At 46.2% G+C, this 27,989-nt stretch overlaps 1 pseudogene across 1 annotated transcript; it reads right to left on the reverse strand.

Moving 5' to 3' along the window:
- On the reverse strand, positions 1 to 27,402 carry LOC116539027 (annotated as a pseudogene). Its single transcript, XR_004263895.1, has 2 exons — positions 27,332 to 27,402; positions 1 to 384 (listed from the first exon to the last, which is right to left on the reverse strand). The product of XR_004263895.1 is annotated as a metallothionein-2 pseudogene (transcript).
- Positions 27,403 to 27,989: the final 587 nt, after the last annotated feature.

The following is a 27,989-nucleotide window of genomic DNA, read 5'->3' on the forward strand; positions in this document are numbered from 1 at the left end:
TTTTTTTTTTTTTTCAAGTCAAAGCTGTTTAATTATCACTCACATTATTTCATAGAAAAAGGAAGGTCAGTGTCGTATATTTTAAAAAATCCAGGTTTGTAGATGTCGCGTTATTTACATCTGGGAACAGCGGTGTCCCCGCATCAGGCACAGCAGCTGCACTTATCTGACGCCCCTTTGCAGATGCAGCCCTGGGCACACTTGGCACAGCCCACAGGGCAGCAGAAACAGCAACTTTTCTTGCAGGAGGGGCATCTGCACTCTTTGCACTTGCGGGAGTCGGCGCAGGCGCAGGAGTCACCAGCGGTGCGGGAGCAGTTGGATCCATGGCGAGCTGAAGAGGCTACTGGAGTCGGGACACGGCTGCACTCTAACTCGCTGGGACTTGGAAGAAGTGTGGTGAAATACAATTGTTTTAGCAGCACCAATGACTGACACCATTCGAAAGCACGGAATTTTCACGTTCTATTACAGTTGATGCTGATATCTCAACATACTGATTGCACTCATCACGAGTTCAGAGTCATATTTACCAGGCCTCCCGTTAGATCTTATTACTTAATTCGCAATTGATCTTTGCACATCTATTAGTATTGTGGCTATCTATGCCATGTAACAAACTACCCCCAAAACTTAGTGGCTGAAAACAGCAACAATCATTTCTTTTGCTCCTGACCTGGCAGTCCGGACAGGGCTTGGCAGGATATTTCCTATCTATTCCAGGCAAAGTCAGAGGCCTCAGATGGGATGACCCAAATGACTGGAGGCTCCTTGGGCATCTCCACCAATCTGTCCCTCTAGGCAGTCTTCCGGCCTCTCTCTGTTGTTTCTTCAAGTGAGCTCCCTGGCATGGTAGCCTCTGGGTAGACAGACTTCTTACATGGTGTCCCACAGTCCTCAGAAGAGTGCTCTAGCAAACAAGGAAGAAGCTACAAGGTGTCTTCTGACCTAGCTTTTGAAGCTCCAGAATGTCACTTTTCTGCCATGTTCTATTGGTCAAGTAAATCTCTTACTAAGGTCAGCCTAGATATAAGGAGACGGGACACCTCTCCTCTCACTCACCTCTCAATGGGAGAAGTGTCAAAGATTTTGTGGCCACAATGATTACATCACAGATATGTGGTTTTTCACTTCTTTTTTTGTTATTGTTTTTGTTTTCTTTCTTTGGATTTTTTTGAGATGGAGTTTCGCTCTGTCACCCAGGCTGGAGTGCAGTGGCGCAATCTCGGCTCATGGCAACCTCCGCCTACTGGGTACAAATCATTCTCCTGCCTCGGCCTCCCGAGTAACTGGGATTACAGGCATGTGCCACCATGCCTGGCTAATTTTTGTATTTTTAGTAGAGATGGGGTTTCGCCATGTTGGCCAGACTGGTCTCAAACTCCTGACCTCAGGTTATCCGCCCACCTCCGCCTCCCAAAGTGCTGGAATTCCAGGCTTGGTCACCGTGCCCGGCTGTTTTTTATTATTTTGACAACTGCATTTCAATATAATTGGCTTCTTTTGTAACCCTATTCTTTCCTTTTTTTCCTTTTTTTTTTTTTTGAAATAGAATCTCACACTGTCGCCTGGGCTGTAATGCAATGGCAAGATCTTGGCTCACTGCAATCTCCGCCTCCCAGGTTCATGCAATTCTCCTGCCTCAGCCTCCCAAAGTACTGGAATTACAGGCGTGAGCCACTGTGGCTGGCCCTGTAACCCTATTCTTTTATTCTATGCTTTTCTTTGTTTGTTTGTTTTGAGACAGAGTCTTGCTCTGTCATCCAGCCTGGAGTGCAGGGGCATGATCGCTGATCACTGCTCACTGCAGCCTCCACCTCCCAAGCTCAAGTGATCCTCCTGCCTCAGGCTCCTGAGTAACTGGGACCATAATTGCACGCCACCATGCCAGGCTAATTTTTTTAAAAAAATTATCTGTAGAGACAGTGTCACCTCATGTTGCGCAGGCAGGTCTTAAACTCTTGGCTTCAAGCAGTACTCCAACCTCGGTCTCCCAAAATGTTGGGATTACAGGCATGAGCCACTGTCCCCAGCCCATATGATCTCATTTAAACCTCACAGCAATTCTATAGGGTAGGCATTATTCTTATTCCAGTTTACAGAGGAAGAAACTGATTTGAACTCAGATCCCAATTGAAGGGTAGATCTGATTATTATTCTCTTCACTTTTGTTTTTGTTTTTTTCTATGACTTGTTCTCAGCTTAACTTGTGATCTCCCTGTGTGCATATGTCTGCTGTATCAGTTAGTACTAGGGTTGGTTATGTGACATAGAAGGCCTATAATAATAGTTGAGAGATGCTGATTTCTTCCACTGGAGGATGTATAGGGCTGATATGCACTCCATGTCGGGGGCCTGGTGTTCTTTTATTGTTCCAGCATCCTAAGCATGATGTGGCTACCTGAGCTCCAGCCATCACGCTGCCATTCCCATCTGTAGGATTAAGGAAAAAGGTGTTACTGTTTCATTTCTGCTTCTTGCCCTTGTCCTCAAACCCAGTGTCTTCTGGGATCTTCTCCCTGTGCTTTGGTGAAATATATATTTGGTGTTCTCCTCATCTCCTGGCATACAACTCCTGAAATCCTTGGACTCTCCAAAGGGATGATATTTTTTGTATGCTAATGAGATCACTGATGTCTGGCAGCCCCTATGCAGCTTTGGGATGGGGACTGGTCACCAGAAAGACTAAGACAAAATTAGAGGGTTGGGACTTTCTGCCCTACCCTTGTCCTCTGGGGAGGGGAGAGGGGTTGAAGATTAAGTTGATCACCAATGGCCAATGGTTTAATCAATCATGCCTACATAAAGAAGCCTCCACAAAAACCCAAAAGGACAGGGTTTGGGGAGCTTCCGGATAGCTGCACATGTGGAGGTTCCTGGAGGGTGGTACATCCGAAGGGGGCATGGAAGCTCAGAGCCCCTTCACACATGCCTCACCCTATGTATCTCTTCTTCTGTATTCTTTGTAATATCCTTTATAATAAACCGGTAAACGTGTTTCCCCAAGTTCTGGGAGCTGTTTTAGCAAATTAATTGCACCCAAGGAGGGGGTCATGGGAATCCCAATGTAGGTAAAACAGCCAGTAGGTAAAACAACCTGGAGCTTGCAACTGGAATCTGACATGGCGGGGGGGTCGGAGAGCAGTCTTGCAAACTGAGCCCTCAATCTGTGGGATCTGATGCTGTCTCCGGGTAGCTAGTGTTGGAACTGAGTTGGAGGACACCCAACTGGTGTCCACTGCAGGGCTGATTGCTTGCTTGCTGGTGGGGACAAAGCCCCACACATCTGGTCACAGAATTCTGTGTTGATTGTTATGGTGTGAGAGCAGAAGATAAATAATCTGTTTTTTCCACTCACTCTCCCACTAGGCGGTAAGCTCCAGGAAGTTGGGAACTGTGTTTGACATTGTACCCTAGCTCCCAATATGTTGCCTGACCCCTAGGAAGTGCTCAGTAAGTAGTTCCGGGATAAAGTGAATATCAGCGTGCAGGCAGCTCTGCGACTGTATTCTATTAACTGCCTCTGTCTCTTGCCTCCTGCATCTGCTTACAAGGGCCCTTCTCCTAGGCTTTGCTTTTGAAATGCCACATCCAGGCCGGGCACGGTGGCTCTCGCCTGTAATCCCAGCACTTTGGGAGGTTGAGGTGGGTGGATCATGAGGTCAGAAGATCGAGACCATCCTGGCTAACATGATGCAACCCCGACTCTACTAAAAAATACAAAAAAAAAAAAAAATTAGCCGGGCGTGGTGGCGTGCACCTAAAGTCCCAGCTACTTGGGAGGCTGAGGACAGAAGAATCGCTTGAACCTGGGAGGCAAAGGTTGCGGTGAGCCAAGATCGCACCACTGCACTCCAGCCTGGGCGACAGAGCAAAACTCTGTCTTGAAAAAAAAAAAAGAATGCCACTGTCCTTCAAGACCCATGTATTTTGTCACTTCTCTAGAACGCATCTGCCGTGAGTTGAATTGTGTTTCCCCAGTATTCACATGTTGAAGACCTCACCCCCAGTACATCAGAATGTGACCTCATTTGGAAATAGTGGGTTGTAGATGCAATGAGTTAAGAGGAGGTCATGCCGCAATAAGGTGGCTCCTAATCCAGTATCACTGGTGTCCTTATAAAGAGGGGGCGTTTGGAGACATATGCACACAGAGAGAAGACCACATGAAGATGAGGGCAGGGCTGGGCGCAGTGGCTCATGCCTGTAATCCCAGCACTTTGGGAGACTGAGGTGGGCGGATCAGTTGAGGTCAGGAGTTGGAGATCAGTCTGGCCAACAAGGTGAAACCTCGTCTCTACTAAAAAAAAAATTAGCTGGGCATGATGGCAGGTGCCTGTAATCCCAGCTACTCGGGAGGCTGAGGCAGGAGAATCACTTGAACCCAGGAGGCAGATATTGCAGTGAGCAGAGACAGTGCCACTGCACTCCAGGCTAGGTGACACAGCGAGACTCCGTCTCAAAAAAAAAAAAAAAAAGAAAGAGGCCAGGCGCAGTGGCTGACACCTGTAATGCCAGCACTTTGGGAGGCCAACACAGGCGGCTCTACTGAGGTCAGGAGTTCGAGACAAACCTGACCAACATGGGGAAACCCTGTCTGTACTGAAAATACAAAATTAGCTTGGCATGGTGGCAAATGCCTGTAATCCCAGCTCCTTGGGAGGCTGAGATGGGAGAATCGCTTGATCCTGGGAGGCGGAGGTTGTGGTGAGTCAAGATTGCGCCATTGCATCCAGCCTGGACAACAAGAGCAAAACTCTATCTTAAAAAAAAAAAGAAAGAGAAGAAGATGATGATGATGATGACGATGATGAGGGCAGAGATCAGCTTGATGCTCCACAAGCCAAAGAACCCCAAAGATTGTCAGCAAGCCACCAGCAACAGGGTGAGAGGCACGGAACGGATTTTCCTTCATAGCCCCCAAAAGAAACTAACCCTAGTGTCACCTTGATCTTAGACTTCCAGACTCCAGAACGAGAGACAATAACTGAGACAATAACAAGTATCATAGATATGGTACTTTGTTACAACAGCCCCAGGAAACTAATATAAAATCACACACCAAGCCATTTAGAGTGCTGGGCTCTGCATTCCCCTGGGCCCTTTCTTTACAAGCAGGTAGCGAAATTAGCTTTGGACAGCGGCCTGTCTGCCTTAGTCCTCTATGTAAGTTCCTGGGGAATGGGCATTATGGGTCCTCCATTTGTGTCTGATAGCCTGCAATTCACAGATATTTGTGAATTTGGCGGACTCACAAAATTGTGCAGAGCCCAGGACATAGGCTATGTTTGAGGTGGTAGTATGACTTGGCCACTTCTTTTAATTAAAAAACAGAATCAGGCAGGGCACAGTAGCTCATGTCTGTAATCCCAGCTCTCTGTAGGCTGAGGCAAGAGGATTATTTGAGGCCAGGAGGCCAAGGCTGTAGTGAACCATGATCCCGCCACTACAGCCTAGGCTGGGTGACAGAATGACACCTTATCTCAAAAAAAATTAAATTAAAAATAAGTCAGGTGCAGTGGCTCACACATGTAATCCCAGCACTTTGGGAGGGCGAGGCAGACCAGCCTGGCCAACATGGTGAAACCCGGTCTCTGCTAAAAATACAAAAATTGGCAGGGCATGGTGGCGCATGCCTGTAATCGCAGCTACTTGGGAGGCTGAGGCAGGAGAATCACTTGAACCCAGGAGGCAGAGGTTGCAGTGAGCCGAGATTGAGCCACTGCACTCCAGCCTGGGCGACAGAGCAAGACTCCATCTCAAAAATAAAATGAAACGAATAATAAAATCAACAGCCTAGAATGCAAGAGAAGTAGTGCCTTTTTAACTGTTTAAAAACCAAGCAATAAAATCCAAGGAAATTCTTTTTTCTTTTCTTGTAAGGTGGATGGGGGTGGGCTGGTACCACAGCCTTCAAGAAAGACTTGTCTGCTTTGCGGATTGCCCAATTCAAATGACAGGAGCGTGGGTAACAACACAGTGAGACTCCAACTCTACAAAACAATAATAATAATTTTAAAAATTAGGCGGGCATGGTAGCACATGTCTGCAGTCCCAGCTACTCGGGAGGCTGACGTGGGAGGATTGCAGGAGCCTGGAAGTTCGAGGCTGCCGTGAGCTATGATGGCATCATTGGGCAGCAGCTTGGACCACAGAGTGAGACCCTGTCTCAAAAAAAAAAGGAGAATAAGCAGAATCGGGGAAGCCATGCACGACGGCTGGATGGGACGGATATGGGTCTGAGAAGAGCACCCCAAAATGGAGCTGGAGAAGAGAACAGAAACTCTCGGTGTTGGTGAGCTGGCGAATACAGCATATAGCTTCTAGGGTCAAAGGCACTGCTGCCTTGCAGTGGGGACCTCAATTCTGAAATGGGTGAGCCTCTTCTTTCCAGAAAGATGCTGGATAGTTTGATTAACTAGCTAGTAAACAAACAAACATAAATAAAAGCAAAGGCATTCCTGCTTTCCGCTTCTCGGAGGGACTGGTGACTCACTGTGATTTTTCTTTGCTGACAGGAGAAGGGTACAATTCTGCACTTCATTTATTTATTCATTCATTCATTTATTACTGTTTTTGAGACAGGGTCTTGCTTGCTCTGTCGCCCAGGCTGGAGTGCAGTGGTGCGCTCTCAGCTCACTGCAACCCCCCACCTTCCTGGCTCAAGCAGTCCTCCCTCCTTAGCCTCCTGAGTAGCTGGGAATACAGGCACCATGCCCTGCTATTTTTTGTATTTTTTTGGTAGAGACGGGGTCTTGCCATGTTGCCCAGGCTGGTCTTGAACTCCTGACCTCAAGCGATATACCCGCATCGGCCTTGGATTACAGGCGAGGGCCACCGCGCCCAGCCATTTGTGTACTTTTAATCAGGGCTGTCCTTGAGTCAGGCCTGGTAGTAGGGCTGAGGGTATACAAAGAAATCTCTTCAGCCTCAAAGATCTTGCAATTTAGTAACAGACAATACAAATTCCTGCAGGTAGGTTGCCTGGGATACAAAGTGGCCAGGGCACAGAGCATATATATAGAGTGGCTGAAGGCTAAGAGATGGGATTGTCTCCCTCCTTTAAACCAGTAATTAAGGAACCCAGGCCAAATCTGCCCACATCTTTAATGGAGGGGCCATTGTCTGCAGAGGGCTGAGGAGGCCTTGGTGGCGGTGCTTGGGGAACTTAGAGCACAGCAAGGGCGGAAATGTAGTGCACCTGTGCTGCTCCCGGCCCTGAAAAGAAATCAGCGGAGACACCCCACCCCCACCCCGTCTCCAGAAACTTCATTTTAAGCATGGATTACTGGTGGTGGCTTAAATTTCACTTGATTTTGTTTTATTTATTGTTCGAATTGCAGGGTTAGTTTCCGAAAGGGCTAAGAGGCTGTTTTGAGGGAGAAGGTGAGATTTGGAAAGTTTTGCGCAGAAGAGATGGTGGTGGTGGTCCCTCCGAGGAACTGGAAGGGAGAATGGGCTGTGGGAGTGTGTATTTGAGGCCACACAGCCTTGCTGCCAGGCCCAGAATGGCCTGGGTTTTGGCTCTGCTGGGGGCTTGCACCTGGGGGAGGAAGAGGAGGGCAGTTCTCAGGGACGGTTCTGCCAAACCCGGGTTGGTTTGGAGGATGACCTGGAGGGCCTCAGGCATGCAGACGCTGTGAGGGAAGCTGCCAGGTGGGATTGGGGGCCGTGTAAGGGGGTGGAGCGACGTTTGACTGGGGATTTCAGGAAACAGAGAGAGCATCTTGAGCCGGAAACTGCAGAGCGTCACATGGGCCATAGGCAGGGAAAGGCTGGAGTTGGATATAGGGCAGTAGGAGGAGACTGGGCCTAGCATGTGGAAAATGGCCTTCTTCTGGTCTCCAGAGAGTTCCTTTCAGAACAGAACAGCTCTCCCCACCCTACCCAGCCACCCTCACCAACACACCTCCCTCCCTCCCAGCCACCTCCACCAAGTCTGTGCTTATACACCCCTCCCTCCCAGCCACCCCTTCAGCCCACTCCTAGGCATGCCTTTCCCTTTCAAGATGCTAAGACCTGGCAGTCTGACATTAGACAGGGGATACACAGTGAGACAAAGCCAGGCCTAACCAGTAAAAATAGGCCCAATGGGCCGGGTGCAGTGGCTCACACCTGTAATCCCAGCACTTTGGGAGGTTGAGGCAGTCGGATCACCTGAGGTCAGAAGTTCAAGATCAGCCTGGCCAACAGAATGAAACCCCATCTTTACTAAAAATACAAAAATTAGCTGGGGATGGTGGTGGATGCCTATAGTCCCAGCTCCTTGGGAGGCTGAGGCAGGAGAATCGCTTGAACCTGGGATGTAGAGGTTGCAGTGAGCCTAGATTGCATCACCGCACTCCAGCCTGGGTGACAAGAGCAAGACTCTGTCTCAAAAAACAAAAAAGAATAGGCCCAATGGAAGTCTAGAAGCAAAGGCAAGAGGGCAGGGCTAGTGGTTGGAGATTTTGGTGGAGAGCGGGGGTTTTGCATAGGGTAGGGACAGAGGAGAGGGGAAAGGCGGAGAAAGGAAGGAATCTGAAGGAAGGCAGAAGTTTCTAGAAGACCCAGGCGACCGCAGCAGATCTGTCAGGGACTATAGGGCCTAAGGCTGCACCACATTTTAGTCCAGAAAGTGGGGACTTCAGAGCATTCATGAGCGTTCAGGCCTAACCATGTCCTTGGGCCTCTGTTCCTGGTTGTGGCTGTGTCTGATCTTTAGTCTACATGTTAGGTGTGGGAAATGACCCTGATGAGCCACGGAAAGGGTCAGGGTAGAGGTAGTGTGGTGAGTGTGGGGAAAGGATCCAGGACTCAGGGGACTAACTTTTTTTTTTTTTTTAGACAGAGTTTCGCCCTGCCCAGCAGTGGCATGATCTCAGCTCACTGCAACCTCCACCTCTCTGGTACAAATGATTCTCCTGCCTCAGCTTCCTGAGTAGCTGGGACTAAAGGGGTGTGCCACCACTTCTGGCTAATTTTGTATTTTTTGGTAGGGATGGAGTTTCACCATGTTGGCCAGGCTGGTCTTGAGCTCCTGACCTCAGGTGATCAACCCATCTCAGTCTCCCAAAGTGCTGGAATTACAGGCATGAGTCACCTATCCCAGCCAGGGTACTAGCATTCTTATAATAACGTGAGAAGGGTAATTTACGACCTAGCATTTGAGTGTTGAAGAAGCCAGATCATTTGTCTTGAGAGCATTCCAGAAGCTGGGTTTTGCTGATGGCATTCCCCAGGATGGTGGTTGACATGTTCTGCTGACATGTATTTCTTAGAAACTGGTATTTAGAATGCAAGTCTTGCTCACATTTGGATTTGAATTCTCATTTTTCTTTCTGGCAAGACCATATCATAGACGCTGTTATGTTATATCAAGTTGTCATTTCTGGCCACGTGTGGTGGCTCATACCTGTAATCTCAGCACTCTGGGAGGCTGAGGCAGATGAATCCCTTGCGGCCAGGAGCCCCAGACCAGCTTGGGCAACATAGTGCAACCCCGTCTACAAAAATCCAAAAATTAGCCAGGTGTGATGATGCATGCCTGTAGTCCCAGCTACTCTGGGGGCTGAGGTGGGAGGATTGCTTCAGCCTAGGAGGTGGAGGCTGCAGTGAGCTGTGATTGTGCTACTGCACTCCAGCACTGGTGACAGATCAAGACCCTGACTCAAAAAAAAAAAAAAAGAAAGAAAGAAGTTTTCTCTGTTTTTGCAACGTTAGGCCTTTTGGTAACTACTGCCTGGACGCCTAGTTCATCAGGAGCTGCCAAATGGTGATCTTCGATTACTTCATATATTAGCTAGGATACTTTATAAAATACAATGTGCAAGCGATTCTCCTGCCTCAGCCTCCTGAGTAGCTGGAATTACATGCGCCCACCACCACACCTGGCTAATTTTTTGTATTTTTAGTAGAGACGGGGTTTCACTATGTTGGCCAGGCTGGTCTCAAACTCCTGACCTCATGATCCGCCTGCCTCAGCCTCCCAAAGTGCTGGAATTACAGGCATGAGCAACTGTGCCTGGCTTCATTCATGTTTTTGTGGTTGTTATTATTGTTCTGATGCTCCTTGTTGTTTACTTTTTTGTTTTTGCAGTCAAAGCCAAGGCTATTCCTGACTGGTAAAGCAGGACACTGATGAAATAAATCCTAGAGTAGTCAAATACCAAGTTAACCATCAAAAATAATAACAAAGCCCGAGTGTGGTGGCTCACACCTGAAATCCCAGCACTTTGGGAAGCTGAAATGGGAGGATGGCTTGAGGCCAGGAGTTGGAGATCAGCCCGAACATAGCAAGATCCTGTCTCTATAAAAAATTTTTAAAAATTAGCCAGGAGGGCCTAGGGAGGTGGCTCACACCTATAATCCCAGCACTTTGGGAGGCCCAGGTGGGAGGATCACCTGAGGTCAGGAGCATGAGACCATCCTGGCTAACATGGTGAAACCTGGTCTCTACTAAAAATACAAAAATTAGCTGGGCATGGTGGTGGTGCCTACTGTAATCCCAGCTACTCGGGAGGCTGAGCCAGGAGAATCGCTTAAACCCAGGAGGCAGAGGTTGCAGTGAGCCGATTGCACCGCTGTACTCCAGCCTGGGTGACAAAGCAAGACTCCATCTCAAAAAAAGAAAAAGAAATAGTAATGGAGGAGTATACTTATGGGCTTGGAAAGGTGGTCATCATATGTTAATTTTCTTTTTTTTTTTTTGAGACAGAGTCTTATTCTGTCACCCTGGCTGGAGTACAGTGGCTTGATCACTGCAACCTCCACCTCCTGGGTTCAAGCCATTCTCCTGCCTCAACCTCCTGAGTAGCTGGGACTACAGACTCCCAACACCACATGCCTTTAAATTTAAAACATTTTTTATATTTTTAGTAGAGACGGGGTTTCACCATGTTAGCCAGGCCGGTCTCAAACTCCCGACCTCAGGTGATCCGTCCGTCTCAGCCTTGCAAAGTACTGGGATTACAGGCATGAGCCACCATGCCCGGCCAACATATTAAATTTCAAAAGCCAAGTATGAAACACCTGTACAATATTTAAAAACCAAAGCAAAACCAATATATGCATAGACACAGAACATTAAAAGCATATTCGCCAAAACCTTGCCTTCTCCTCCTCTCTTTCAAGAGCTGGTAGTTCACTTGTGTAAAAAGAATAAAAAAATTTTAAATTAAAAACATTTTAACTTCATGTTCTACACTGGATTCACTTATTAATTTACCAGGTAATTAACCAAGACCTGAGGCTCAGTGAACTCACTGTACTATTTCTCTTGGGAGTGTTTTAGACAGAGGCTCTTGAAATGGTCTCCTTGCCCCTACACAAGGTGTGAATAATCTGGACCAAGGAAGAGCACATTTCTGGAAACTTTTGTTTCGTATTTTTGTGAGTGAAAAACTCCCCACAGACTGACATGAAAGTTTACAGTCTGGTGGACCCCAGGCCTAACGGACTTTGGAGATGGTTCTGTTTGGCTTCCTCAGTGTTTGATCAGCGTCATGAATGATTCTGAGGGTTCATATCAAAGTTTACATTTCTGGCTTCTCTTCTGAAAAGTCTAACGACCTGGCAGCCCAGAGTGCCACTGCAGCAGTGCCCAGCCCCCATAAACAGGTCACGTGTTGTTCAGTTCAGCACAGTCTGTCTCTGCCACCCTCAGGGATAACCATGAGACAAATGGAGGGGATCTGTTCACTCAGGTTGCCTATTTAGGTGGCCTTGTGGTCTCTGCAGGCATTTCAGTGGGGTACTCTGACTTCTATGTGCTGCCTGGGTTCCCCTCTGTAAAGATTTGTGATGTGTATAGGGAAGGGCAAGTGTAATGTTTTTAAAACATGAACGCAAATTCTCTGATAGTCTTCCCGCAAAAGGTGGGGTCTAATTCATCTCTTCTTGATTATGGACTGCCCTCAGTTATTGCCCTCTAACAAAACAGGGAACAATGTGTGACTGTCAAAATTAGGTCATAAAAGGAAGTACAGCTGCGTGTGATGTCTCATGCCTGTAATCCTAGCTACTCAGGAGGCTAAGGCAGGAGGATCACTTGACGCCAGGACTTTGAAACCAGCCTGGGCAACATAATGAGACCACTGTCTCTTCTGAAAATTAAAAAACTAGCCAGGCCTGGTGGTTTGGGCCCGTGGTCCCAGCTACTCCGCTATGGGAGGAGCATCACTTGAGACAGAGGAGTTTGAGGCTGGGGCAAGTCATGATCAAAGCACTGCACTCCAGCCTAGGCAGCTGAGCGGGACCCCGTCTCCAAAAATAAAAAATAAATCAAGGAGGCCGGGCGCAGTGGCTCAAGCCTGTAATCCCAGCACTTTGGGAGACCGAGGCGGGTGGATCACGAGGTCAAGAGATCGAGACCATCCTGGTCAACATGGTGAAACCCCGTCTCTACTAAAACTACAAAAAATTAGCTGGGCATGGTGGCGCGTGCCTGTAATCCCAGCTACTCAGGAGGCTGAGGCAGGAGAATTGCCTGAACCCAGGAGACGGAGGTTGCGGTGAGCCGAGATCGCGCCATTGCACTCCAGCCTGGGTAACAAGAGCGAAACTCCGTCTCAAAAAAAAAAAAAAAAATAAATAAATAAATCAAGGAAATGCAGCTTCTGCGTGGCCCCCTGGTTCTTCTGTGGATGCTCGTACTTCCTGGAACCCAGCCACCTGTCCTTCCTGGAACCCAGCCACCACGTAGGGAAGAGTCCTAGGCCACATACAAAATGAAATTGTTCCAGTTAACAGCCCCAGCTGGAGTCCCAGGCCATACCCAGCTTCAGTCACCAGACATGTGAGTGAATGAATGAATCAGCCCCCAGAGGATTCCAGCCCCAGCCCTTGAGCCATCTCAGCTGACCCCAAGTGGAGCATAGGTGAGCTCTCCCAAGGGAGGCCTCTTCAAACTGCAGATTCACGAGCAAACTAAATGCTCTTGCTTTGAGACATGAAGTTCCTTTTAAAAATCTTTATTGAGATATAATTCACATACCATAAAATTGACTCATTTAAAGTATACAATGAAATGGTTTTAGTATATTTAGTATAATGGTTTTAGTATATGTCATGCAGCCATCACTACAATCAACTGGAGAACATTTTCATGACTTCCCAAAAAGAGTCGAGAATCCTCCTTCCCTCCACCCTCTCCCCTGCCCCTGGGAACCATTAATCTACTTTCTGTTTCCATGAATTTGCCCATTTTGGAGGTTTCATATGTGGTCCTTTCTCACTGGCTTCTTTCACTCAGTGTGATGCTTTTAAGGTTCACCCATGTAGCAGCACAGATCAGAACTTCATTCCTTTTATTGCCAAATGATATTCTTTGTATGTTTACACCGTATTTTCTTTTAAAGTTTTTTATTGTGTTATTTTATTCTTTTGTGTGTGTGTGTGTGTGTGTGTGTGGAGTCTTGCTCTGTCACCCAGGCTGGGGTGCCCAGGCTGGGCTACTTACTGCAACCTCCACCTCCTGGGTTCAAGCGATTCTCCTGTCTCAGCTTCCGAAGTAGCTGGGATTACAGGCATGCACTACCACACCCAGCTAATTTTTGTATTTTTTAGTAGAGATGAGGTTTCACCATGTTGGCCAGGCTGGTCTCGAACTCCTGACCTCAGGTGATCTGCCCGCCTCAGCCTCCCAAAGTGCCGGGATTATAGACGTGAGCCACCATGCCTGGCCATGTTATTTTATTCTTAGTTTATTTTTGAGACGGGGTCTCACTCCATCATCCAGGCTAGAGTACAGTGGCGTGATCATATCTCACTGCAGCCTTGAGCTCCTGGGCTCAAGTGATCCCCGGACCTCAGCCTCCTGAGTAGCTGGGTCTACAAGCTTGAGCCAACATGCCTGGCCACATTTTTCTTATTCATTCGTCAGTTGATGAACATTTGATTTGTATCTACCTTTTGGCTCTTATGACTAATGCTGCTTTGAACATTCATGTACAAGCTTTGGTGTAGGCATATGTTTTCATATCTCTTGAGTATATACCTCAAGGAGGTATACCTAGGAGTGGAATTGCTGGGTAATATGGAAAGTCCATATTTAACATGGTGGATGCACTGCCAAACTGTTTTCCAAAGTGGCTACTTCATTTTAGATTCCCACCAAGAGTGTATGACGTATCAAATTTCTCCATGTCCTCACCAATACTTGTTATTATGTGTCTTTTTTTTGTTGTTAGAGCTGTTCTAATGGGTGTGAAGTGCTGCTTCATTGTGGTCTGATTTACATTTCCCTAATGGCTGATGATGTTGAACATATTTTCTTGTGCTTATTGGCCATTTATCTATCTTCTTTGGAAAAACATTTATTTAAATCATTTACTCATTTTTTAATTGATTGACTTAATTTGTCTTATTATTGGGCTGTAAGAGCTTTAGACATGCACACGCACATGTATATTTAGAGTTGGAGTCTCTCTGTGTTGCCCAGGCTGGTGTCAAACTTCTGGGCTCAAGCAATTCTCACACATACCTTGGCCTCCCAAAATATCAGGATTACAGGCATGAGCCACCACTCCTGACCTAGATAGAGTTCTTTTTTTTTTTTTTTTTTGAGACAGATTCTCACTCTGTCACCCAGGTTGGAGTGCAATTGTGCGATCTCAGCTCACTGCAAACTCTGCCTCACAGTTTCAAGTGATTCTCCTGCCTCAGCCTCCTGAGTAGCTGGGATTACAGGTGCACACCACCATGCCCAGCTAATTTTGTATTTTTAGTAGAGACAGAGTTTCACCATGTTAGCCAGGCTGGTCTCAAACCCCCAACCTCAGGGGATCCGCCCGCCTCAGCTTTCCAAAGTGCCGAGATTACAGGCATGAGCCACCGCACCCGGCCTAGAGTTCTTTATATATTTTGGATACAAGTTCCTTACCGGATACAAGTTTTACAAATATTTTCTCCCATTCTGTGGGTTGTCTTTCTTTTTCTTTTTTTGTTTTTTAAGAAATGAGGGACCGGGCACAGTGGCTCATCGCCTGTAATCCCAGCACTTTGGGAGGCCAAGGCAGGTGGATCACCTGAGGTCAGGAGTTCGAGACCAGCCTGGCCAACATGGAGAAACTGTCTCTACTAAAAGTACAAGAATTAGCCAAGCGTGGTGGTACATGCCTGTAATTCTAGCTACTCAAGGGGATGAGGCAGGAAAATCCCTTGAACCCAGGAGGCAGAGATTGCAGTGAGCTGAGATCACACCACTGCACTCCAGCATGGGCAACAGAAAGAGACTCCATCTCAAAAGAGCAGAAGAGAGGGGAGGGGAGGGGAAGGGAGGGGAAGACAAAAGAGATCTTGCTATGTTGCCCAGGCTGGACTCAAACTCCTGGGTTCAAATGATCTTTCCACCTCAGCCTCTTGATTGGCTAGAACTATAGGCACACACCACTGTGCCTGGCTGACGTTCTTGACGATATCATTTAAAGCATAAAAGTTAAACTTTGAGAAAGTCCAGTTCATTTTTCCTTTGGTTGCTTGTGCCTTTGCTGTCATTATTTGAAAGCTATTGCCTAATGGAAGAGTTACTCCAACTTTTTTTTCTCAGAGCTTTATAGTTTCAGTTCTTACACTTAGGTTATTGATCCGTTTTGAGTTAATTTTTTTTTTTTTTTTTTTGAGACAGAGCCTGACTCTATTGCCCAGGCTAGAGTGCAATGGCGTGATCTTAGCCCACTGAAACCTCCACCTCCCGGGTTCAAGCAATTCTCCTGCCTCAGCCTCCTCGGTAGCTGGGATCACAGACATGTGCCATCACACCTGGCTACTTTTTGTATTTTCAATAGAGGCAGGATTTCACCATGTTAGCCAGGCTGGTCTCAAACTCCTGATCTCACGTAATCCTCCCGCCTTGGCCTCCCAAAATGCTGGGATTACAGGTGTGAGCCCCTGCGCCTGGCCTATTTGCTTAAACTTGAATACCCTGAAAGTGCTAACCTTGCACAGGCATAAGCAACCATCACCCCAGGGAACAGACCACAAAGGCTGCTCACTTTTGGAGAGCTGAAATCAAGTGGTAGAACACAACAACTAGGCCAACTTCCAAATGTTTGGGACTCGTACTTCTCAGTCCCACCCTTTTAGTCTGAAGCCTTTAGTTGGGGGTGTTGTCAGGACTTGTATGGACCTTGCAAATTTAGCAGAGTTGGGGTAGGGGTGGTGGAAGCTGAAATAAGCTTCGGGTCAACCAGCCATTCTCACAGTTGCCTCACGGTTCAGGGTCAGGATCCCACTCCCTGGCAATATTAATCTGTAAAAGAAAGCCCGCCAGTTAAGGAATAATTGCAAACTCCTACAATATTCTTTCTAGGACTGCAGACACATGATGTTTCTGGAGACCGCAAACGCCGTTTACTTCTGTTATTTTAAGTACCACACAGGCTACAGTCAAAAGAACCTTCTGGTTCCAAAGTTCCTATCTTGGCATTTTCTGCTTTTGCTTGTCCCTTCTCTCCCTCCCTCCCTCCCTCTCCCTTCCTTCCTTGCCTGGCTTCTCCTCCTTCTCCTTTTCTTCCTCTTAACCACTTCTTGCCTTCCACTGCCCACTCACCCAGACGTATCTACTGTCCAGGGTTTGGTAGGGATCACTCCTCTTCTCGGTTTTATAACTTGGCTAATTAGTCAGAAACCCATTAACATTATAATGGTATTTTTGCCTATCTTAGTATTGTACATAAATGTGTCACATTTGATACATTCTTCCGCAATTTGCCTTCTATTTTGGTCACTGTTATGTTTGTGACATGGAGGCAGAGTCTCGCTCTGGTCCCAGGCTGGAGTGCAGTGGCACAATCTCAGCTCACTGCAACCTCTGCCTCCCGGGTTCAAGCGATTCTCCTGCCTCAGTCCCCTGAGTAGCTGGGATTACAGGTGCGCACCACCACGCCCAGCTAATTTTTGTATTTTTAGTGGAGACGGGGTTCCACCTTGTTGGTCAGGCTGATCTTGAACTCCTGACCTCGTGATCCACCTACCTCGGCCTTCCAAATTGCTGGGATTACAGGCGTGAGCCACCGCACCCGACCAACATTTATGTGTCTTGTCTGGAGTAGCTGGGGTATGGCATCTTATTGTTTGGCTATAACGCAATTTATTTATCCACTTGTCCTGTTCAAAGGCCACCTCCCCAGAGCAGCCTTCCCTGACCACATTCATCCAAAGTAGACCTTTCACTGTCTTTTTTTCTTCTTCTTCCTTTTAGTAGAAACACAGCCTGAGGGTTGGGTGCAGGGTCTCACACCCTTAACCCAGCAAAGGGGAAGCCCGAGGAGGGCTCATTGCTTCAGCCCAGGAATTCAGGGCCAGCCTGGGCAACATGGCGAAACCCCGTCTCTACAAAAAATACAGAAATTAGCCAGGCGTGGTGGTGCACAGCTGTTGTCTCAGCTACTCAGGAGGCTGAAGTGGGAGGATCACCTAAGCTGGGGAGGTGGAGGTGGCAGTGAGCCGAGATTGTGCCACTGCACTCCAGAGCCTGGGTAACAGAGCAAGGCCCTGTCACAAAAAAAAAAAAAAAAAAAAAAAAAATGGGCATGGTGGTTCACGCCTGTAGTCCCAGCACTTTGGGAGGCAGAGGCAGGCAGATCACCTGAAGTCAGGAGTTCAAGACCAGCCTGGCCAACATGGTGAAACCCCATCTCTACTAAAAATACAAACATTAGCTGAACATGGTGGTGCATGCCCTGTAATCCCAGCTACTTGGGAGGCTGAGGCAGGAGAATCGCTTGAACCCGGGAGGTGGTGGAGGTTGCAGCGAGCCAAGATCGTGCCACTGCACTTCAGCCTGGGTGGCAAGAACGAGAAAAGAAGAAAGAAAAAAAGGAGGGAGGGGAGGGGACACTGAGGAAATACACCAGCTTCTAGAAGCACATCTAACCCATTAACTCTGGCCCTAGCCCTCTTTTATTGGACGTGTGGGAGGGAGAAAGTGGGTGCATTTAGGTAGGACAAGAAGCAGATGCCAAGATGGGCATAGACAGGTAAGAGATCCATTGTGGGAGAAAGCAGGAAAAGGTGAGGAGGGCCTTCGCACCGAGATGCAGGTCTGACACCTGTGGAAGGAGAGGGGAAGGAAGGAAGGGTGTGTAGGAAGATTCAAAGCCTGCATTGTAGCTCCAAGAAAAGTAGCCAGGCTGTTGGGGAGTCCTCAGCCCAAAGATGCACATCCTGCCAGAATGAGCCTGCCTCAGTGCCCCTGCCATCACTGCATGGTGGGGAGCAGTCCACGGGAAGTGAGGCCTCATCGCCAGTACAGAGGGGGACCCAGAGCAAGGGCAGCAGGGTGTTCTCACTGTCGGCCCACCAGTGGCCAGCAGCTTCCTTCCTGCTGTCTGGCCACAGGTGCTTAACAAGGTTGAGACCTGGCTGATGAATTCACCCTCAGAAATCCTTCCATCTGTCTAAACCAAAGGGCTTTGAGAAGGATAGTGACTTCAGAGTGAGAAGAGACCCAACCCTCGCCCTGCCATCCACCCAAAACAGACCCAAATCCAAACCCTGAACTCTGAACCTGAGCTTTGCAGGGGAGAAGCTGCCAAACCTCTTGGGCTCTGTGTTTATGACAGGATGTTAATACCTTTTAGAAAAAGGAGAAGAGTGACAAGGTAATAAATGTTTTAACCCGTCTTTGTTTCACCCTTCTCTGAGGAAGCAGTAATGAGAGGCATTGAAAAAAGTGTGAGATGGAAATTACGATTTTTTTTTTCCACTCAACATTATTTCGAAAAATCCCAAACCTATATAAAAGGTGAAAGAATGGCCAGGCACAGAGGCTCAAGCCTGCAATCCCAGCAGTTTGGGAGGCTGAGGCAGGTGGATTGCTTCAGCTCAGGAGTTTGAGACCAGCCCGGGCTACAGGGTGACACCCCGTCTCTACTAAAACTACAAAAGCTAGCTGGGCATGGTGGCATGTGCCTGCAGTCCCAGCTACTTTGGAGGTTGAAGTGGGAGGACTGCTTGAGTCCAAGAGGTCATGTCACTGCACTTCAGCCTGGGCAATACAGTGAGACTCAAAAAAAAAAAAAAAATGGTGAAAGTACTATTTAATATGCCCTTTTCCTGGAATAAATGAACATTTATTCAATAATACCCTTTAATTTATAGTCTTTATTTCAATTTCCACATTGACTCTACAGTGACAGAAACCACATCAGTGGTTGCCTGGGGTCAGGGAGGTGCGGAAAGTGAAGGGCACAAGGGAACTTTCTGGGGTGACAAATGTTAGATGCTTGATTGGGAGTGGTAGTTACATGGATGTAAAATTCCCAAAACTCAGAACTGGGTGTCTTTGGTCTGATATAAATCATATCTTAATTAGTTTGATTTTTACCAGTTTCACCAGTAGTCCCTAAAGCATTTTACAGGAATTTTTACCCCTCATCTAGGATTCTATCAAGGTTCATGCTTTGCATTTGGTTGTCTTGTTCTCCTCAATCTTCTCTAATCTAGAACATTCCCTCTGGCTTATTTTGTTTTTCATGACATGGAATGAAAAAAAAGGCAGAGGTGGGCAGATCACTTGAGGTCAGTAGTTCAAGACCAGCTTGGCCAACATGGTGAAACCCTGCCTCTACTAAAAATACAAAAATTAGCTGGACATGCTTGCTTGAACCCAGGAGACAGAGGCTGCAATGAGCTGAGATTGTGCCACTGCACTCCAGCCTGGGCAACAGAGCGAGATCCTCTCTCGGAAAAGAAAAAAAAAAACCAAGCCAGTTGTCTTGTCTTCCAGAAAGTCTGTTTCCTCATTATTGGATTCAAATTACATTTTTTTTTGGAGACACGGTCTCACTCTGTGGCCCAGGCTGAGGCTGGAGTGCAGTGGCTTGATCATGGTTCACTGCAGCCTTGATCTCCCGAGCACAAGTGATCCTCCCAACTCAGCCTCCCGGGTAGCTGGTAAGCTGGGACTACGGGCATGCACCACCACATCCAGCTATTTTTTTGTATTTTTAGTAGAGACGAGGTATGTTGCCCAGACATGGCACATTTTTTATAAGAACACCGTAGAGATAATGTAGGTCCTTCTTATCACCTCAGGTGCCACATGGAGCCAGTCTGTCACAGTACTGGCTAGGCTCACTCACCTTGTATGTTCTCTGCTATAGGCTCAGGGTCAACAATTTCTGCAGGCAGGCCCTGGTTCTTGACAGTAGGAAATGGCATTTAGAAACCAAGAACTTAGCACTAGATGTGCTCATTGCTATTAGGGTGTCAATGTTTCTTAGACCTTTTAGTGGACAGAGCTTGGAAATCCACACTGTATTTGTTGAGCTCTTGAAGTGACAATTCGTAGCCAACATCACAAGCTTCTTTCTCCCTTCTCCAAATTCCATGTTTGCATCTCCCTTCTCACACAGTGGTTCCCATTACCATATTAATCATCTGGTCTATCTCACAATGCATTTAAAAGGCTTTCAGAATTACAATACAAATACCAGTACAAGAGATCTGCTGAGTAAAGTTCAAGATATCTTTGCAGTTATTTTTGTCCTTAGAATATATTTCACTAAGTATGTTCAAAACTTACTTTGGCAAATTCTTTTTCTGTGGGGTAATGTTATCAATGCCATACGGTTTCATTTGTTCCTGTTTACACTCAACTTCAATATTTGCCTTTATTCATCTATTTTTATTGAATTTGGTTTTTTGAATATTTAAACATTTACATGGTTCAAATGAAAAAAATTATATCAATAGGAAAAGACAGAGAATTCTTGTGCCATCTCTGACCCATCTTGCCACTGAGGTTTCTCCCTCTTTCCAGTTTTCCTGGTGAACAAACAAGTCATCACTAAATGGTAGAGATAAGAAGGGAGGCCAGGTGGGGTGGTTCACACCTGTAATCCCAGCACTTTGGGAGGCCTAGGTGGACAGATCACAAGGTCAGGAGTTCGAGACCAGCCTGGCCAACATGGTAAAACCCCATCTCTACTAAAGATACAAAAAATTAGCCAGGCATGGTGGCACATGCCTGTGATTCCAGCTACTTGGGAGGCTGAGGCAGGAGAATGAGGCAGGAGAATCACTTGAACCCAGGAGGTGGAAGTTGCAGTGAGCCAAGATGGTGCCATTGCACTGCAGCCTGGGAAACAGGGCAAGATCCTGTCAAAAAAAAAAAAAGAATATTGGATATTTCTGGTTTGGAGCAATACGCAAACTGTGTGCAAGGAGAGGCAAGCTCTTTTCCGAATCCACTACCCCCTTTTTAAGTACAGACCTTTTTTTAAAAGGAGAATTCAAACATTTATCTAAGCATTTAGTTCTTGGTTTCTAAATGCTAGTGTTTACCATTTGTTGGGCATTGTGCCAAATGTACAGCACAGATGATCTCGTTTAATCCTCACAACCCTTAAAGATACGCATTGTTTTGAGTTGATTTTTTTTTTGAGACAGACTCTTACTCTGTCACCCAGGCTGGAGTGCAGTGGTGCAATCGTGGCTTACCATAGCCTCAACCTCCAAGCCTTAAGTAATCCTCCTGCCTCATCCTCCCAAGTAGCTAGGACTATGGGTGTGTGCCAACATGCCTGGATAACTTTTACAGTTCTGTTTATTTATTTACTTTGAGACACAGTTTCACTTTTTTCACCCAGGGTGGAGTGCAATGGCACGATCTCGGCTCACTGCAACCTCTGCCTCCAGGGTTCAAGCGATTCTCCCAGCTCAGCCTCCCGAGTAGCTGGGATTACAGGTGCCTGCCACCATGCCTGGTTCATTTTTGTATTTTTAGTAGAGACAGGGTTTCACCATTTTGGGCAGGCTGGCCTTGAGCTCCTGACCTCAAGTGATCCACCCATCTCAGCCTCCTAAGTGCTGGGATTACAGGTGTGAGCCACAATGCCCGGCCAGTCTTTAAAGTTTTTATAGAGATGGGGTCTCCCCAGGTTGTCCAGGCTGAGATGCTCTCTTTCAGAAAATAATTTATTGTAGAAAATTTCAAACACACACAGAAGTAAAGAGAAGTGTACAATTCAGAGACCTCCACATATCCATTTCCCGCTTTAAAAATTACCTATTGGTAGGACTTGTTTCATCTACATCTCCATCTTCTCCTCCCACCAGGATGATTTTGATGTGAATCCCAGATATCTTATCATCCATAAAGATTTCAGCACATAGTGCCAAAAGACTTGGACTCTAAAAAAGAAACATGTTCTGGGCCAGGTAAGGTGGCTCATGCCTGTTATCCCTGCACTTTGGGAGGTGGGCGGATCACGAGGTCAGGAGATGGAGATAATCCTAACATGGTGAAAACCTATCTCTACTAAAAGTATAAAAAATTAGCTGCGCATGGTGGCACACACCTGCAGTATCAGCTACTTGGGAAGCTGAGACAGGAGAATCGCTTGAACCTTGGAGGCAGAGGTTGTAGTGAGCCATGATCGCACCACTCCCAGGCCAAGGCAAGAGGATTCTTTGAGCCCAGGAGTTCTAGATGAGCCTGGCTGACACAAAAAGACCCTGTCTCTACAAATAATAAACATAAATGAGTCAGGTGTAGTGGTGCACACCTGTAGTCCCAGTTACTTGGGAAGCTTAGGTGGGGGAATTGCTTGAACCCAGGGAGTAGAGGCTGCAGTGAGCTGTGATTACACCACTGCACTCCAGCCTGCATGACAGAGCAAAACCCCATTTCAAAATTATATATATATATATATGTTCAGCTTTCCTATGTCCTTGGTTTTTACAAATTTTACAATTTTTTTTCCTTTTTTATAGTTTGTTCAAATCAGACTCACAGATCCATGCTTTACAACTGCTGATGTGTCTCTTAAGTCTCTTTTAGTCTAGAGGTTTCCTCTTCCTCTGTTTTTTTCTCCTTACAACTTATTTGTTAAAGAAACTGAGCCGCCGGGCGCGGTGGCTCAAGCCTGTAATCCCAGCACTTTGGGAGACCGAGGCAGGTGGATCACGAGGTCAAGAGATCGAGACCATCCTGGTCAACATGGTGAAACCCCGTCTCTACTAAAAATACAAAAAACATTAGCTGGGCATGGTGGCGCGTGCCTGTAATCCCAGCTACTCAGGAGGTTGAGGCAGGAGAATTGCCTGAACCCAGGAGGCGGAGGTTGCGGTGAGCCGAGATCGCGCCATTGCACTCCAGCCTGGGTAACAAGAGTGAAACTCCGTCTCAAAAAAGAAACTGAGCAGATGTGTCCATTTTTTGAAATGGAGTTTTGCTCTTATTGCCCAGGCTGCAGTGCAATGGTGTGATCTCGGCTCACTGCAACCTCCACCTACCGGGTTCAAGTGATTCTCCTGCCTTAGCCTCCCAAGTAGTTGAGATTACAGGTGCCCGCCACCCCCATGCCACCTAATTTTCTTTTGTAATTTTAGTAGAGACAGGGTTTCACCATGTTGGTCAGGCTGGTCTTGAACTCCTGACCTCAGGTGATGCACCCACCTCGGCCTCCCAAAGTGCTGGGATTACAGGCCTGAGCCACCGCACCTGGCCCCAAGTGTCTTATAGGGCCTCACAGTCTGGCTTTTGCTGAATGCATACCCATAGTGTCCTAATGTGTTTCTCTGCCCCTTGTATTTCTTGTAAACTGGTAAGTAAATTTAGGCCTGCATTGTCCAGCGTGGTAACCTGTGGCTACTAAGCACTTGCAATGGGGCCAGTTCAAGTTGAAAAGTGCTGTAAATGTAAAACACACATTGGAGTTTCTAAAGTCTTGGTATAAAACCAAAAGTGTCTCATTAATGATTTCTGTATTGATTGCATGTCAAAATGGTAATACTTTGGATATATGGAGTTAAACAACATATATTATAAAACTTAATTTTTGTCAGGTGCTATGGCTCACACCAGTAATCCTAGGACTTTGGGAGGCTGAGGTGGGTGGATCACTTGAGATCAGGAGTTTGAGACCAGCCTGGCGAACAAGGTAAAACCCTGTTTCTGCTGAAAATACAAAAATAAGCTGGTGTGGTGGTGGGTTACTCAGGAGAGGCTAAGGCAGGAGAATCGCTTGAACCAGGGAGGCAGAGGTTGCAGTGAGCTGAGATGGCGCCACTGAACTCTAGCCCAAATGACAGTGAAACTCCATCTCAAAAAATGAGAAAAAAAAAAGAAAACCAAAACAAAACTAATTGTATCTGTTTTTCACTATTTCAAACGTAGCTACTAGAAAATCTTAACTTACATATGTGACTAACATGTTTCTATTAGACAGTGTTGGTGTAAAGTCTTGATCAGTTTCAGAGTCAAATTTTGTTTGTTTGTTTGTTGTTTTGTTTTTTTGAGATGGAGTCTCGCTTTGTAGCCCAGGCTAGAGTGCAATGGTGTGATCTTGGCTTAGTGCGACCTCTGCCTCTCAGGTTCAAGCGATTCTCCTGTTTCAGCCTCCCAAGTAGTGGGGATTACAGGCGCATACCACCACACCTGGCTAATTTTTTGTATTTTTAGTAGAGACAGGGTTTCACCGTGTTAGCCAGGATGGCTTCCATCTCCTGACCTCGTGATCCGTCTGCCTCAGCCTCCCAAAGTGTTAGGATTACAGGTGTGAGCCACTGCACCCAGCCCAGAGTCAAGTTTTTTTGGCATGACTACTTCATGGGAGTGGAGCATTTTCCCATCAGGTTTATAATGCCTGGATACTTTTGTTTTCTCCTTCTTTTGGAGGTAATGTCGGCAGTCATGAATGATCATTGCCTAGACCATCTATTTCATTAGGAGTTGTAAAATGGTAACATTTCATCATTTCTTTTTAATATATTTGACTAGAATAGTTCTTTAAACAGAAACATTTTCTTTCACATAGGAAAGGCAGGAAAAATTATATCCCTTCATTTGCCAAGTTTCAAATGATGAGATTTCCCCACTACATTCTCTATAGGGGCTTAATGCATTTGTTATTTTGCATAGCACTATGACCACGTGGATTTAAACATACTTAATGTTTCTTTTCACCATAGGTATGCCCATTGATGCATAAAGTGTCCCGTTTTGATGCAGTGGGGGCTTCACCAAATTGTTTGAATTTTTTTGACACAACTCCACTGGCTTATTGTATATATCTACATTCCCTTCCAATTCTTCCCTGCCTCAGACTGGAATCAACAATTTCTCAGAGAAAGCTCAGTTGTTTTTAATGAGAAAAGGTATTTAGAAACCATAGTCTGGGAGCTAGTGGTGCTCACTTCTATCAGTCATTGTTTCCAGGCTTTTTGAGAGGACACAGCTAGAAAACAAACTTTTCTAAGATAAAATATTAATATATCATGAGTTCATAGTGATACTTATAATTCATGTTCTGGGCTGGATGTTTTATTTAACCTTGACAATTCTTTATTTTCATCTCCTTTCTCTTATGTTGAAGTCCCAGTTCTCAATATTAACATTTCTTTTTGTTTTATCTCACAACACAAACAATACAGACTCAGAATAACAATACTGACACTACCAAAGATAAGATTACTGAAAACAACTATAAAAATGCTTTCAGTTTTTTGTCCTTAGGATAAGTCCTCAAGAGATGAAACAATGTACTGTGTCACTTGAAACGGTTTTGCTGTGTGGTACCAACTGGATGCAAAGGTTTATTAATTGCATTTTGCTTTTTGATTTCTAGGCATGACATTTGGTTTATAATTACGTTAATTCCAAAGTCAAATCTATACTCTGGGAATCCTCAAGTATAACTTCCATTCTTTTCCCTTACGCCTGTTCTTTTTTGTCCCCAAAGCTATTTTTTAAAGGCTTTATTCTTTCATTTTTTAAACAAAGCAGATATGCGTATATACTTTAAGTCAAACTGTGTACCTTCCTTCACCTTGTTTTCCAGTTAATGATTAATAATCAGTTGATTGGCTGGGTGTAGTGGCTCATGCCTGTAATCCAGCACTTTGGGAGGCCAAGGTGGGTGGTAACTTGAGCCCAGGAGTTTGAGGCCAGTCTGGCCAACAGGGCAAGTCTCCCATCTCTCCAAAAAACAAAATAATTAGTCAGGAATGGTGGTGCTTGCCTGTAGTCCCAGCTATTCAGGAGGGTGAGACAGGAGGATTGCTTGAGCCTGGGGAGTTGAGGTGGTGGGCCATGATTGTACCAATGCAATCCAGTTTGGGCAAGATAGTGAGACCCTGTCTCAAAAAAATGAATAAATATGCTGGGCACAGTGCCTCATGCCTGTAATTCCAGTCCTTTGGGAGGCCAAGGCTGGGTGGATCACCTGAAGTCAGGAGCTCAAGACCAGCCTGGCCAACATGCCAAAACCCTGTCTCTACTAAAAACATAAAAATTAGCTGGGCATGGTGGCAGGTGCCTATAATCCCAGCTACTTGGAAGGCTGAGGCAGGAGAATTGCTTGAACCCAGGAGGTGGAGGTTGCAGTGAGCCGAGATCATACCACTGCACTCCAGTCTGGGTGACAGAGCAAGACACTGTGTCAAAAAATAAATAAATAAAATAAAATAAAAATAATTGTAGCACCACTCTAAAGCAAGTTAGGGAACTATTCCTCAATTCTTTTTACAGTTGTATAGTATTCCACTGTGTGAGTATACCACGGTTAACTCAACCAGTGCCCGACTGATGGAGATTTAGGTGTTTTGCTATTACAACAATTAGGTTAATTTGGACAAAACAGAAAAGCAAGGCTGAGAGGGTAATTTGTTCAAGTTCATGTAGACAGCAAGCATGTTAAGTTAGATTTGGCTAGAGTAATGTAAGAACTCAAAAGAATAGTGGTTTGAATACTGTGCTCAAATGTAAATGGCAGGTAGGGCAGGGCTGGTATGAGTTTGAGTTTGGTATGGTATGGTATGAGTTTCAGGAGTTTCTCAAAGACCCATGCTCCTTCAAACTTGTCCAGCAGCACTTGACTTCCATACATCATGGTCCAAGGTGGTTGTGACAGCTGTAGCTAGAGCAGCCACATTCTAGCCAGGAGGAAGGAGGACAGGGTAAAGAAAAGCATGCCCTGATCCTCAGGGATACCTTCAGAATTGGAAAGAACCACTTCTGCTGTCTACCCATGGTGAGCTCCATTGCACTTATGTTGACCTTCATGGAAACTCTTCTATGCTGCTGGTGAGTTCCTGGACACCCAAGTGAGGACCTATACAGGTCTGCTCTGTACCTCCGGTGAGCTCTTTTAAACCCATGGTGTTTCTATATGGCCAATGTGATCTCATCTATGCCTATGGTGTCTTCTACACCCATGGTGAGCTCCCTTCCCCCCAGGAGGCGTTCTGCTGGAATGGGCTATCTACCCGCAGTAGGATCTCACACCTGTGTTAACATCTTCACATGTGGAGAGCACTTCAGTGCCCAGGGTGACCTTAGATCATGACTGCTTCAAACATCTGGAAAGCACTTGAGTTCCCCTCAACACACACTAAGTTCCCCTACCTTCTGGTGATGTGTGCCTCTCCCCATGGGAGTGTGATCTGGTCCTGATTTGCGGCCCCCTCTATGTCCATGGTGAGTTCTATTACCCATGGGGAGTTCCCAAGTAGGGGTGGGGCATTCCTCTACCTCCAAACCTCTCAGCCATGGGGATCTCATCTATACCCTCAGTCAGTTCTATGTCCTTGTTTCCAACAGGTTCTTGCACTAACTGTTCTACTAGCTCCTCCAAATGCATGAACTACAGCCCTAAATGTCTCCTGAAACAAGCTTCTTTTTCTGCACCCCCTAACCTGTGGCTGTCACCTGTTTTCCTAGCTTAATTAACAGAATGACCTTCATCCAAGATAGAAACCTCAGTTGACCTTGGGCTCTCCCTTTGCCTCTAGCCCAAATACAAAGAGCCAAATGCCCTTGAGTTCTTGTTATTTTTTTAATCTGGGTGCGTGGGATCTTCTCATAGCTTTCATGGCAGTTCAGGTTCACTCTCCCTCTTTTGCTTAAGTAATTTCTGCAGGTCTTTTTTACTGGTCTTGCTATCTGTTTCTTTCGCTTCAACAGTACTCCCCACTGCTTTTTGAGGTGACTTCCTATAAAACAAAAATTCAGCCAACTGTTAATAGTGGTTAACATGGGTGGGGGGAGGGGAGAATGGGAAATG

This window comes from Sapajus apella, unplaced genomic scaffold (genome assembly GCF_009761245.1).
Source record: "Sapajus apella isolate SASKATOON/1434 unplaced genomic scaffold, GSC_monkey_1.0 scaffold125, whole genome shotgun sequence".
NCBI classification, from domain to species: domain Eukaryota; kingdom Metazoa; phylum Chordata; class Mammalia; order Primates; family Cebidae; genus Sapajus; species Sapajus apella.